Source organism: Osmia bicornis, chromosome 2, assembly GCF_907164935.1.
Source record: "Osmia bicornis bicornis chromosome 2, iOsmBic2.1, whole genome shotgun sequence".
Lineage (NCBI taxonomy): Eukaryota > Metazoa > Arthropoda > Insecta > Hymenoptera > Megachilidae > Osmia > Osmia bicornis.
In genome coordinates, this window is record NC_060217.1 from 7,299,136 (window position 1) to 7,313,780 (window position 14,645).

Below are 14,645 nucleotides of genomic sequence, written 5' to 3' on the forward strand. Positions count from 1 at the left end.
CGAATACGTGTACATACGTAGTTCTATAACTCTGTTTGGCGAAGTTTGAAATCATCCGTTTCATACATCAAATACCTTAACAATTGATATAATTGATATCTGCTTTATTTATTCGACAAATCTGCAAACCCGGATATGTATTCAATAGGAATCCTGCGGTTTATAACACTTTTAAAAATCCGATAATTCTATCAAATTGGATTATTGAGACATAATTGATACGAATAAAACAGTTTGCAATTAAACGTTTCATTTAAAACGAATCTCTAATAATAATCACATCTCTCTATTCTTTGATAAACTTATTGTGCCAGATTTATTTTGTTAAATAATAGTGTTAAAACAATATATTTTCAAACTGCTTTTGGCATCAGTGATTATTCTATTTTAAAATTTCCTCAAAAGATAGGAAAAATGAACAAAATCTGAATGAAATGTTTTTTAATATCAACTGTGAAAACAGCTTTATAAAATCTATTTTAAACATATTTTTATTAAATTAATAAACACTGTTATAACTGAGATATAGAATCTATTTTAAAATACCACACTCTTTTATTCAATATACTCAGCTTTTATAAAAGATTTCCAAATTTTATATTTTCGTTTTATTTTGTCATGTAGAACCTAGCCTGACCTGTATATGCCTGTATACCTAACTTCTATACGAGACCACTGATATATGCCAGTTTATTTTTCACCTGTATTTGCTTTTTACTATTCCAATTTATTTTTAATTCAGATATATTGTATACATATATCAGTTAGTCTGGTATTAATGAACAGATAACAGAGGAACTAGAGTTATTTCAAGTATAGAAACGATTTTAATGATTCAGCTTTCCATACACGAACTAAATAAACTAACGGGGCACTGGGACAGTGAAACAACTACACTACAAGAGGTTAGTTGGTCGTACGAAAGTTTGTCCTACTACTCATTGTGTTTTGGTTGTTTGTTTTTGTTTGTTCTGTACCAGCGAACAAGTTTCCATAACGTGTTACATTTATTTAATATGCAGTTCCGCATCGACTAAATGACCAGTGTTCCGTAATTGTTGACGATAGTAGCTTCACTTTCCTTGCAATTTGCAAGTAATAAGTACACACAGGATGAAACAATAGAAACAATAAGAACTGAAAAAGAACGTTATTTTCTCTGCAACATCTGTTCGTATTTAAACTTTTTTTGAACCTAAATTTTTTGAACCTGAAATTTAGAAAGTGAAAACGAGAAATAATTTTAAGTTAAATTTAAACCCTGCAAGTAAACGAAGATCCACCTCTACCATTCAAAAGATTAATTACTATATCGATGCACAATATTTATTAAAAGGCAGAAAGTACAATAATTTTAAAGTTTAATTAATTTGCATAAAGAAAATCTTTCAAAATTTCTTAAAAGAAACAATATATTTTATTATATATCCGCAAATTTGTCGTTTACATGACTAGTTAAGAACTTTTATCAAGTTTTTAACGTCGAGTGTAATTTCTTCCTCGCAGTTGAGCATATTTCATGCTTTTCGCGTTTTATCCATTGTTCATCGCTGCAGGCTAGCCGAGCTGGTTAGATAAATTAGTCGTTTAATTTGCGTTTAATTAAAGTACGACCCCGTTGCTCTTCTCTAACAGTTTTCCTAACTAATTCTGTAATACCTCTTAATTGTTAATGTAATTCATTTTTAATTTTTTGTGCACTATTTTTGTAAATACATTATAGTATAAATTTCTCGTTAAAAATGGTTTTTTCAAATCCAATCAAACACTAAATATATTAAATTTATAAACCTTTGCAGCACATTTATAAATTGGATGTTAAAATATTCGTTAACAAAATCAATTAAAATTTCCTGAGAAGCAGTTTCAATATTTAAATTGTAGTTCAACGTTGATTTATCTGATTGCGATAATTATGATTGATCGTGCGTGGTATATTATATTTATTAGCCATTTAAGTTACTACTAATTAACGCACGTTACCGCAGAAGAGATTTGATAGTTGTACTGAGAGACTGAATCCGTCAACCCTTTGGTCTTGTCCTGATATTGATTACAAATTCAGATAACATAATGAGCTAACGAGCGATAATTATTACGCTCTGCCGACCAAATATCGACAAGTGATTTAATCAACTTCGTACACCCACATAACGCGTATGCACATGAACTAGGCAAACTGTAACACGTTTAACTGTGTGCCCTTTGATCGTTGTAGCACACCATTCAGATTTAAAACACACATGTATTTTGAATTAAATTCTTTTTTCCTTGTTAAATTACAGTTACACTCCATCAAATAATTTATATTTTCCATTGATATTTACTTCCTCGTTATTAAATAGAACAGAGCATAAAATAAGAGATCTCATGTTACATACAATAGTATCATTTAATTATCAATAAAATATTAATGATTTATATTACTCTATATATGAATTTTGAAATAAATAATATAATTAGATATAGAAAAGAATACCAAATTTAATTCAAATAATAATTATTTAAATAATACTCATCATGTCAGATTAATAATAATATATACAAGTTACTATATTTTATTTATTTCGATTAAGAAAGAATAAAAATGTGACAATGATTACTCGAGTGAAATGCTGAGCTCGATGGTAGGGAGTAGGGAGCAGTACAGCAGGTTTAGTTCAGATGCTCGCCGCTATAGTGCGCTTTGAATGCAGCGTTCTCTCGCAAGTAAGAGCGCCACTCTGGTTTACAAATAGGCTCGAGGAGGGTAGCTAAGCATACTTACCTGGCGCAGAGGTTACCGTGATCATGAAGGCGGTTCCTCCAGGGCGAGGCTCTTCCATTGCACTACGGTTGAGCTGACCCTTGCGAATATCCCTAATGTGGATATCTCGGGCGTACAATTTTTGGTAGTCGGGACTGCGTTCGCGCTATCCCGGCATAATCTTATTCGAAAAATAATTTTCCAGCTCTCTACTTCTAACAATTGCAATAGAAAGTAACATACTACCACCATACTCTATGGCATGGTGGTTAAGTATGAAAAATCATTTTCTGAAGAAAATGAAATTTTACTACTAAAAGAAGAAAAGAATTGATAAAATTTACAACACTGAAGAAATATCTTGTAAATTTTTCTTCAGTAAAATCAGAAAGATGTTATTAACATATAAATGTTAACATAATATTTGCTACTGTACAAAAATGTAAGGTAGCAAATAGAAAGCTCGAAATTTGAAAAATAACTATTCCTATTTCTTAGCAACTAGAGCCTCAATACGTTCTATAACAAATGTTCATTTTTACCCTGGCAGTTAACGTGTTAACGATAAAAGTTGAGCAATATTATTTGACTTTTAAGCCTAATTTTCTTACATAGTAAGAGTATACAATACATATTGGATCTAAACGATCCTACATTCGGCCTGGTTATGGATCCATAAGGAGAAACCTGTAAGGGGCCCAGTGGACAGCAATTTTAAACCGTTGAGAGAACAGCTGTTCGTGTGACTTGCAGATGCTCCCACTTACACATAATACATACTCAGGTATATACACAAATACATGTATAAGCTTATTAAACTGTAAGATGTCGTAAATGGCTACAAGATGGAGCTACTGTGAACAGCTTCTCATTGTTTGGTAGTAAGAATTTGCCAGTAGGGAACCTACTGTTGTGCGATCAGCAGTATACTCATACGTTCAATTGTTTAATCCTCTGAGGCAAATGCAGAGTCGTTGAAGGCTCAGTCTGAATTGAAATTGTGATACTTGAGTAACACTACATGCAATAATTTGAAAAAGAAAAATTGTATATATTTCCCTTGCGATTACTATAAATATATTAATATAATTTAACACTTTGAATGCCACGAACAAATTACTGTAAGTACCACTTTCTTTTATTTTGAATAAATCTAGTATATATCGATTTTATCATGCATCGCTCTTCTATTAGCTATACATTCAAGTATTTAATAAAATCATGTACAGTTGGATAAGTAATATCATCCTATATAAAATAAATGACAGATTTCTATTAAAATTCACGAATCATCGACGCATGGATGACGCGATAGTCAAAGTGTTTACTTGTATATTATTTTACTTATTTCATAAGCTTCATTAACTGCAAATTATTCGATTATTAATGATTGGTATTTGCGTAATATTGATCTCAATGAAATTGTCACTTAATATGCAACAAGAACGGAAATTGTTCATATTATTCGTGGCAGACGAACGTGTTTGCACAGTGCTGTGACAGTGAGATAAGCGATGGTGATCTACTGGCGACCGAACAGAACCGCATAACAATCTCGGCGGGAAACCGCTTAGCAACAGACTTGGCGGGAAACTGTCATGAAAACCATTATGGAAATCTCTGAATATCCACAAGTATAACTGATTCTAAGAAATAATATTAAAGAACGGATACAACCAGAATAACGTGAAACAGGAAACAACAATAACAAGGAATGAAAAATTTTTGCCTTTTTAGAAGAAAAAGGGCGGTAACGAGGGTGCAGGACTTTGTCGAATCATATACTCGCTTCTATTTTACTCTAATAATTTCTATAACGTCTGAAAGAAAAGAAAAAGGGATTGTGTTTGACTTTTACAATATTGTCAACTAAGAAAAATTAAACAAAAAATACAGCTTTTTATGGTAAGAAAATTATTAACAAATAAAGGCAACTGATATAAAAGATAACGTTCTCTTTGCAAGAGAATCATTTTTGGTAAAAATGATGCAAATATCAGGTTAGTTCGCACGTGACCTACCATTCCTGGTTACACCATGAAAATAACCGAGCAAACCACTAATTCCAACATATTGATAAATACGTGTGTGCAAATAAATGTTAGCCAGTGTATTGGATTTCGATTGTGCTGGACATTTAATTGAACATTGTTTCATGTTTCGAGGCAACGGGGGTAGTAGTTGCGAAAGTGCGATACGTCGATAAAATAAATTAATGTTTTCACGTGATGTTTAACGAGAAGGCAGGATAAAAAATAATTAATAAGAATAGTGATAATGATGTAGCTTGTATTAACCTTAATTAAATTTAGTAATCAAATTGATTACCAGGTATATTGATAGTCTGATTATTTGTACAGGATAATTAGGAAAGAATATTGGTACTTTAATTTTTGATTGCTTAAAAATGTGTAAATATGAAGAATGTAGATGGTCTCATGATTTTCCTCTAATTAACAATTACAGTCACTCACGAATGTTTTTGTACAATCCATAAAGAGATACATTGGTTAAAATAAACAATATATTACCATATTTACATATGTATTAATGGAAAAGATGTAATGCATGGTATTCCCAAATAGCTTCTGTATTTAAAGCAAAAAAATTTGGAACGAAGAAACGATTTTTAAGTGGAAACACGATAATATGATCAATTATTTATTATTCTATAATATTCCTTCTTTTATATAATATCAATCGATCGTAATTTGCTGAATAACATATGAGAGCAATTGAAGCACATAATACATTCAATTTTTTATGTTTGACGTTGATTAGCACTATTGATTTTCACTGTGGAAACGTTCATCCATTCATTTAATTATGCAAAATGTACAAAAAATGTTGCTTTTGAAGAAGTCTGTTAAAGATCTTCAATTTAGAGAACATTGCCAATCTGAGGTGGTATCATATAGATACTTAACATAGCAAATTGACGATAAACAATTGTTGTAAAAATAAATTCTTTGGTTTATCTAATTAGAGAAACACTTATATTAGATACTTGAAATTATGATCAATAGATGTAACGAAATAACACAAGCTTTATTCAAAATAAAAATACTTTTCAATAAAACTTTCAACAGCTTCGGCACGACAATCAAGGTGTTAATATAAAATATCAGAATTTCAAGGCACGCTAAGTTACGGTCACGTCGTTAACCGGTCCTTCCATGAATCCTCGAGCCTTCTTCATAGCGACAGGGGTTGAAAGGAGGGTTCGGAATTCTAAATATAACATGCATATTGTATTGCCGTGGTCGAACATAATGAGTCTTCGTGGCGACAACGGTAGTTTACAAAGAAATCGTCGATCAGATCGTGCGCCCGCTCGTCGCAACACCTATGATTTGCGACGAAACAACCGCCCTGCTTCGCCCCGCTAGTTCACCCCCCTTTCTACAACGATGAAAGTTCATGCGAATTGGTTGTTGAAGAGTTTGCGGTTAACTACATGTTCGCCTACCGTGTACCGGGTCAAGTTGAGTACAGTGCGGATCAAAATTAAGATCATCGAGCAAAGACTCAAGGACTTTTCGATTTCTTTTATCATAGATATTTGACATTTTCACGATGTACGTCCCTTGTTTCCTTTTTCTTTCAGACATCTTACGTTCGAAGTAATCATTTTTATCGAGCGGTTCACTTGCACGTACACGAAGAGCCGGGGTTTTTTAAACAACACCTTCGACAGGCGAACGTAAAGAAACGCGGTGGTTGGCGCGTAGAGGAGCGTAAAGTGGCTGGTATGTTGTTGCACGAGAGTTTTCTGCTCGCGTGTGCACCGTTGCATGACGTCCGTATTGCATATAACACGACGCCGTCCCTTTCTTACCTGCCGAACACACCGATGCCAATATTAACTCAACGATTTCTGGCCGCTTCTTAGAATCGAGCTCTTTTCGGGCTAATGACGCCGACCTAAGATGGATTTAATAACGCACGCGTTACACGCTTCGATAGTACTGATACGCTTTAATTCTTTCGTTACGAACGCCGTGTACACAGCCAGTCACGAAACTCTTTGTATCCTCTCAATTAATGACTGACCATGTGTGATGTAGAGAAAGGTATTTCAGGCTTAGTTTTTATTAAAGGTTACGGTTCTGAACGTCCATTAACCCTTTCTCTACCTGAGAACGATTAACGCAGCGTTTACATTTTAAAATAGTGAACATGCAATTGAAATTTTTGTATGGCCAAATATTTCGCATTGCAAATAAAATCTCGGAAATTGAGTTTGATGATTTAATATAAAAATGTGCGGGTACAGTTTCCGGCAGAATGAACCGTAGCGAAATGATTAAAAATAATGTAATTCTATTTTGAAATTTGAAAATAAATTTAAATATCAAAAGTGATGGATTTTTAAAAAACTGAACTGCTAAGATTTAATAAATTTTGATATAAATATTTAACAATTTTTTGTAGACAAGACTTTCAGGTAGTTTAATCACTTCCAAAAAATGCTTGTATTAATTAATCGATAGAATTGATACGTATGGATAAAATTAAAGGCATCAGAACCGGAATCCTTTTAGATAATTTGCCACTCGACTGGCTCTCGAATACAATATTCCGCGTTCGCTGATATGTATAAACGTGTTTAAATTTTCTCTTGTTTTAGCTGCGCGAAGTTTTACGTACTAGGAATTACGAGGAAAGTTTTAATTACATACTTGCATTAGTCATGCACTGCATTCAACGCGTACTCGTGCACAGAAGTGTCTGTAAACTAGACTAGTTTATGAGTCTTCCATAGAAAGCAGGTGCATACGTATTACCTGACATATGATAGCTACTCTCGTCGAATCATCCTAGATTACCTTAATTCTCTGTACTTCAACGAGAGGAACGCGCTTCGTAGGTATGAGTGCTATGTTTGAGTGCTTTGCCTAACTAACTACAACTGACAGTAAATAAACGGTAAATAATATGACAAAGACGATAACACGCTGACTGTCATAGTGAAAAAAGACATCTTGAAATTCGAAGCATTAAAAAAAAAGTTAATTTAAAAAATTTCAGATTTCAAGCTTTCCATTTGTTACCCTACATTACTAATATAATAGTTTTTACAATTTTTGCTTTTTTAAAACAGCACGAATAGTTAAAAAGTATGTATGTAATCTTTGGTGAGAAGATTTCTACGACAAAGTTTGAACAAGAGAATATTAAATAAATCTAGATTGTCTATCGTCCGGCGTAGAATTTTTCTAATTGATTGAAAAATAACAAACTGGTGCCACTTCGAAACAAAAAGTTAAAACCGAAAAAATAAAAAAATTACATTCTCTATTCTTTCTTGTACAAAACAGTCGCATACCTATACTTCAAATGAATTATTACATTTCGAAATTTGTTCTTCTGTCCACGGATGTTTCGGTAACAAAGTGCTGGAAAGTGTAGCTGTTCGCGTTAATAGGAAGGAATTCACTGGTCAATGAAATCGATTCGACAAATCGTTTTAAACGATGACACACAGAGCGAAAGCGGAAGTAGGAGGAATCGTACGATGAACACGCGTATTGCTTCGTTAGGCGTTTTCCGGTCCGAGTCAAAGTAATCTCGTCCGAGCAAATAGGATATAAACGAATTAACAATGCCAGTTACAGAAGGCCATTTGCATCAATGCATGCACGAACAGAGAATAAAAAACGGCGAGCCTCTGCAATCCCGAGGCGCGTATTCAAACAAAACATATTTTCTCTGTATAGTTCGAATTACTGGTAAAAAAGAAGTTTTTTGGCGTTAACCTGGCACAATCTCTGCATTGATCGTTCGTACTCAGCGTTAAATGAAATCTTTAATTCCAACGTGAAATATGTATACAAAGCGGATGGACAAAAATAAAGGAACGCTAAGGGATTTTAAGAATTCCTTTTTCTGTTTTTTTTTTTTATTATCCCTCTTTGATCAGCACAATTAGTTGATTTAAACAATGCTGACTCAGTTCGAATCGTTTTAAAATACGAGAATAATTTAAATTAATCCTAAAAAGCGTAGTAAAGTTAAATCTATCATTTTTAAACAAAAGAGTTTCATATGTTGGAAAAAATAATTTTTTAAATTTAGAGAATGGAAAATTATATGAAATACGAAATTAAATTAAAATTGGAACTCTCTCCACGGTGCACCGTCCGAGGTTTAATGAGTCTACTTTATTATCAAGTATGATCAGTACACGCTGGCGATAAAATCAGAATTTCCCAGGAATAAAATTGTAATGTCCCAGGTTCTCGCCCTTCTTTGTAGGCGATCCCAAAGATGGTGATGTATGGGTGGAGGTCCTATACCAGTATGAATGGGCCCAAGCCCTTTTCTGTCATCGATATCTCGACGGGGGTGCATTCTGCACCTGTGTGCGTGAAAATGTGTGTAACGAGATGGAAACGTTTAAATGGGACTTTCCTTCTCGTTACAAACATTTTCACGCACACAACTGCAGTATGCACCCCCGTCGAGATACCGATGACAGAAAAGGGCTTGGATCCATTCATTCTGGTGTGGCATTTCCTTTGAGTACACTAACGAGAGAATCTCCCTGTATGTATAGGTATACGACTCCCCACCACTTGCGTATAAACGTTTACGTGGGAAAATTTGAATTAATATTTACTTTGTAATTCATAACTAAATTTTGTAATATTTATTTATTAAAATATACATTATTGTTTTTAAATCACTTTTAATATTAATATTGTTAAAATTACGACTTTGAAAATTCCTACTTGCTCTCTATTACCATTTTCATTCTGGAAGCCTGATTTGATCGTGAGTGTATACAATCATACGATAGATAATTTTTAATGAATTAGTCATGTATTTATAAGATGATAATGAATGTTTTTTTTGCAAAATATATGCAAATATGTTTTAAGGTATTGATCATCCACGCCCAAAACCATATATATGAAGACCTGTTGTAACACGATTTATTAATATGCAAAAGCTCATTAAAATCTGAGTCAGCTAGTTGGGAAGCCGTCACTCACAAGACACCATATCTTCAATGTTTATCAACCGCCTGTTGCAAGAGACACTGGAGTAGAACATTTACTTGCTATCTCCTGTAACAATTCTGTCACGGAACGGTTAAAATTTCTGTCTGGAAAATCATGTAGCGATGATGCTGTTCGGTTAATGCAATTCTCTATTGCAGGAATTCAAATAGATTTTACTAAATTTGCATTAGATCGTTTAGGGGTTGTATAACTGGAAATACGTTTTCAAATTAACCCTTTGAAATTAACCCTCGTGACGTAACTTACAATTCAAATGTTTCAAATTTGGTTCGCACTTTTAGTATGGTTAAATTTTAAGTTAAATTATAATTATAATTTGATCGTTGCATGATATTTCAATTTTCTTTATTTGCGTTAAAATTCAAGCAATGAATAGTTAGCTCTGACTGACGCAACTATCGAAAAAATCATAGCAGAAGGGGTGAATTATCGTTCGTCGAATTATTATTAAATTGTCTTTTGTAATGCTTGAAAAAAGATAAAAGTAGAGCTAACGAAAATATTTTGTTTCCCTCGATTCAATTGAAGATGAGTTTGATCGTTGATCACGAATAGTAGATAACACGAACAATCCTGGGGATTCTACATCGTTTAAACAAGCATTACTGTTGCGGGGAACGAGTTTCCTCTAAATATAGTGATTTTGGCTTAATTATCACAGTTTCTACCCGCTTAATTGTCGTGGAGTCACCTCCCGCTGGTTTCTATAATAGAATTACTCGGTTGGAGTTTGTCCAAAGTTCGTTTCGAAGTAATTTATTTCCAGTAATCGATGACGAATGAACTAAAGGATAGGTCATTAAAAGAGGAAATATTTTAACATTCAGATCATGTTACATGTCTGATTAGCGAACTTTTACCAGAAAATTGCTGAATCATCGATCAGGCAATAGTGTATGTAACCGGGATACCACGATTTCTTAGTAAAACCTACAGAAAGTAGTTAACTATAGCAGCGACGATCTAGATTATCTTCCTGGAATGTAACCTACTGATTTAACGCGAATAGTTCGAAGCTCCCTATAAACCTTGTAAATGTTCATTTGGAACACTGCAGCTCGTCAATACATTAAAAATGGCAGTAGCGCAGCACGTACACCGCCATTCAAAAGTCTTAGAATCCTGACATGTTTAGATCATTTTTAATTATTTAAATTATGTAGCTTTAATAAGGTTAATTAAAGTTTAAAGTTTATATTTAAAAAATAGGAGCCCTATAAAATTTCTATTGTTATTACATATATGTATAATACGTAAAGAATATCTGAAATGTTGTATTCTAAACTAATGAATTAAATCGGTTTAAAATTGTGTGGTGTTGTTAAGCTAAGTAAGAAGGTAGCATTAGAAAAACCACAAATGAAGTAGGGACCTTATAGCAAAATACGATCGCAATCGAAACGATAAACCGCGTCATGATTTTAAGTAATTGTACGGTCCTTACGTTAAACCTGTATTTTATTTATTTACTTATAAATAAGTGTAACAGAAAAAGAAAACTTTAGAAGCCACAAAGTATGAGCTACTTTTCAAATTGAAAAACAAAACCTGATGTGTCTTGCGATAACGAAGACAAACGTGCTATTTTTTTGTAAAGCAAATGAAACGTGCTACTTTCCGTAACGCAGTAACAGTAGGACGCATAGTGCGACAGGAGAATGTATCCTGAAGAGAACAGCCAATGGCACGTATCATGTGTCGTCGCCGTTGAAGGTGTTAACAACGGAGGACACGGTGAAGAAATATCAAGAAGAAGCCAAGTTAAATACACTGGCAAGTGTAAACGAGAATTTTCCTAACGAACAGTCTCGCTTGCATTACTGGCACAGTTACGTGGAGCTTACACAGCCGAAAGTGTGTTACGTGTAACAAGCTAATTTCGTGGTTTTACAAGATTTTACACTGTTACATAAAAATAAATTACTTATTTCTTCCATCCTAGCAAACAAATTTTTGTAAAAATATTTGTTTATAACTTCAGTTTCTTTTCGAGATATTCTACTATGTTCAGTTAGAAAAAGTACCCTAAATACAGTATGTATAGTGATATTTGCTAGTTACGTGACCGAGATTCGGGACCATGTCTGCCATTTATCTAAGCGGGTGGAGTTCCAAAAATCCGAATTAGCAAACATTGTGTACGAGTATGACCTAGAGGAGGAACATTTTAATTATGGTTGTCTTTCAAAAATTGCTTTACCTATGAAAGTACATTGTGACTGTGTAGGCCAGAGTTGTCTTCGTAACAATGGTCTTATTCGTGGTAATGTCATACGAGAGAATATTGAAAGGAGGCAAAAAAATGTCAAGTGGGTAGATTAGGTATCTGTTTCCATTTGCATTACCATTTCTGTCATAACAATTCCGAGACAATTCTGTAGCATGCTATGTTCTGAAAAATTTCAATTTCCAATATATCAAATATTGTATCTTAGAAGTACAAAATTGTATAAACGTACTATTTTGTAACAAATAAATCGTCGCTGAAAAATATTATACGATCAGGTCTGATGCTCGTTTACTCTGTTTTAATTCATTGTACGCTTCGATTTTTCCTCGTCAAGTTCATATCGTTAACATGAACGTGTAATCACGATAACTGGAGGAATCCATCCATTAGAAGAGAACAAAATACAGCGATAATCAGGACAAGCGTTGAAGCGTGACACTCGCACGTGTACACGCGGCCCTTTTACCCTCCTCGGTAGCCGATAAAAATCCCTGTGAGCCCTGGCTCGTTGAAAAGTTTGAAATCAAAAGGCACGCGCTGGCAATCGGAGTACATAGCATGCCATTGAGATTTGTAACGCCTGACGGTGCAGCCAGACACATTGAGGGCGGTGCTGCCATAATCTCTTTCCTTCCCTCTTTTTTTTTTTTTTCACCCTTTTCGACTCTCCACGAGTCACCGGCCGTATCCCTCGAATTTACCAACCTCTACTCGCCGACCAGTGACTCCATAAATATGCATTCCATTTAATGAAACTACCGTAGCAGGTGGAAACACGGCTTTCGTAGACGGCTGTGTGTAGTTTGCTGGCTGTAGCACGTGAGAATGCAGCGCGCAGTCATTGAATTCGTGCAACGCGGCATGGTGGCCATTGTCGTACCTGCAGCAAGTGTAACTCAAGTGTCTCCGAGTGTCATCGGAATTCTTCTGTTTCTACGTCGACTGCGAACGATAACCATTCGCTTCTAACGCTACATTGTAACAAACGTGCATATGTAAGTACTGTTCGCGTGCAGTGTAGGCTTCCTTCGGTTGAGGGGAATCGTAAAGGAAGCAGCCTCCCCGCCGCTTCGTCTTCGGTCTCGGAAGAATGATACCCTCCTGTCCTCCCGCGTAATGCCGGCTTTACATTGGCGTACTAAAGGGGTTAGTTACTTCTGCAAGACAGCTACTAACCCAGTGTATACCGAGCGGGAAAGAACTTGGACAAGTATTACATACTTACGTGTGCCAGCAGTAAGGACAGGAAGGTGAATAGCTTACCAGGGCTATTTACTTACTTACCTACTAACCGTCTCCTACCAGCCGAATTTCTCACCTCCCGGACACCTAATTTTTCAGTTAGCTCAATATAAATGTTTGCGTATAGAACAAAATCATGTATACACGGTATGTCACAGCGGAGATGTTCTTTTCTTTTGTATTTTTATTTTTTAATTGTTGTTTCATTATATATGAAACTAATTTACATTGCTTTTACTAAAATTCAATATGTTGATAGTAGAATCGTGTATACATAACAAGTGTTTCTATTATTTGGCCTAACTTCTCTATTTGCCAATATTAAACTGTATAGATTGTCTCGAGCGTGAATCGATTTCAAGTTAGTTCAGAATGTAATCAAAGTTATCTATTCTCCTATTCTGTTTGCTTCATTGGAAAATAACAAACTGATAAAATTTTGAAGCTAAAAGTTCATTTTTTTTGTAAGAAGATAATCAAATAAGAATTAAGAAGTAAAAAAAAACAATTCGTATTATTCGTACATGTTACAATTTTGATTGAAAAATTTTGATCCAAAAAAAGTGAAATAAATGACTAAAAATTGTATTTGGTTGCAGTGATCAAACCCCGTAAAAACGAACTATTTATCGATTTTTTGTCTCCGCTAGATTATTATATCTTATGGTAGTTCGAATTTATACGTTAAAATAAATGTCTCCTCCAATTCCTATGGTCAATTACTTTTGTAACCAACTGTACATACGGTAGTGGTCGCTTTTAATTGCCGTAGTTTTTCCCCGTTTAATTGTCACGGAGTAATCTCCACTAGTTTCTAGGATTGCTCACTCGGAGCTGGCTTTCACGTTATCCATTCGCAATCAGAAACGAGTGCGCCAGAAACAAATAACAACGAGCTGGAACGTCTACTTCGTTTATTGCCATCGCGATTCGATTCCAAACCATATACGTTCCTTATATAAGTAACTTTCAAATTTGCTAGGCTTGTATTGTGTACAGAAACTGGCTACCCCTTTAAACAGTTGTGGACTAATATTTGGCTAACTATTCAGAAAATCAAGCTTTTAATTCAACATAATTTTCTAAGAAGGGAATATACTCGGATATTAAATTAATTAAAATAAATACAGAATGACTAGCAGTTAGAGTATTTTATAGCACCTTGAAAGTAAAAAATGGCATCAAAACCTGCTATGAGAGATTTGGAATCATTGTCGTATTGAAAATAGTAACTTTGTTCTAAATTTAATTTCCCTGCACCTTTTTAAAATAATCAAGTAACCGTATTTGCTCATGGTATTTTCAATGAAAATAAAATCTGCACCAGACGAACTCGAAGACCTCCATATCATTATCCCACTACCCCCTGGTTTTACAATAGAAACGCAGCTTTCATACA

General features: G+C 34.3%; 1 protein-coding gene and 1 non-coding gene across 2 annotated transcripts in view; one reads left to right on the forward strand and one right to left on the reverse strand.

The window, feature by feature from the left end:
* LOC114876116 (limbic system-associated membrane protein-like) overlaps positions 1-14,645 on the reverse strand; it is a 139,823-nt gene that overhangs the window by 102,683 nt on the left and 22,495 nt on the right. The window lies entirely within an intron of this gene.
* On the forward strand, positions 2,760-2,921 carry LOC114876126. Its single transcript, XR_003789337.1, has one exon. It is a non-coding gene; the product is annotated as a U1 spliceosomal RNA (small nuclear RNA).